Genomic DNA, 470 nt, shown 5'->3' with positions numbered 1-470 from the left:
AAAAAAAAAAAAAAAAAAAAAAAAAAAAAAAAGAGTTATGTGCTAATTGTTTCGGAGAAGAAAGTAATTCAATATAGTCTAAAGCTAATAAATGAAAAAGCAGTATAAATACCTAACTTACAAATATGTAATTACTATCAGGAAAAAAAAAGTTGATTCCGGAAGCAAGGCTACAGGGTGAGGAAGAGAGCTTTTCATTGCGAAAATTAAGGTATTATTTGAGATCTATGTGTGAACACATACAGCCTGAATTTGTATGCAAAAGGAATCGCTAAACCCTAGGAAAAAAATATGAATATGATTCACTTTACAACAATAGAATGTATTTGAAAACTCTGGAATTCAATAATTAAAAGGAAAAAAACCCAAACACCCTATGGCCATCCTAGTGGACAAATGAATGGGACATTACTTTCCAGCCTGCATGGTAATAAACAGTTTTACATATATTATCCGTAGATGTTTTCACA

The sequence above is a fragment of the Colobus angolensis genome, unplaced genomic scaffold (genome assembly GCF_000951035.1).
Source record: "Colobus angolensis palliatus isolate OR3802 unplaced genomic scaffold, Cang.pa_1.0 Scaffold22, whole genome shotgun sequence".
Classification (NCBI taxonomy): Eukaryota; Metazoa; Chordata; class Mammalia; order Primates; family Cercopithecidae; genus Colobus; species Colobus angolensis.
The sequence above is the reverse complement of the archived record's forward strand: the minus strand, read 5'-3'. Positions refer to the sequence as shown.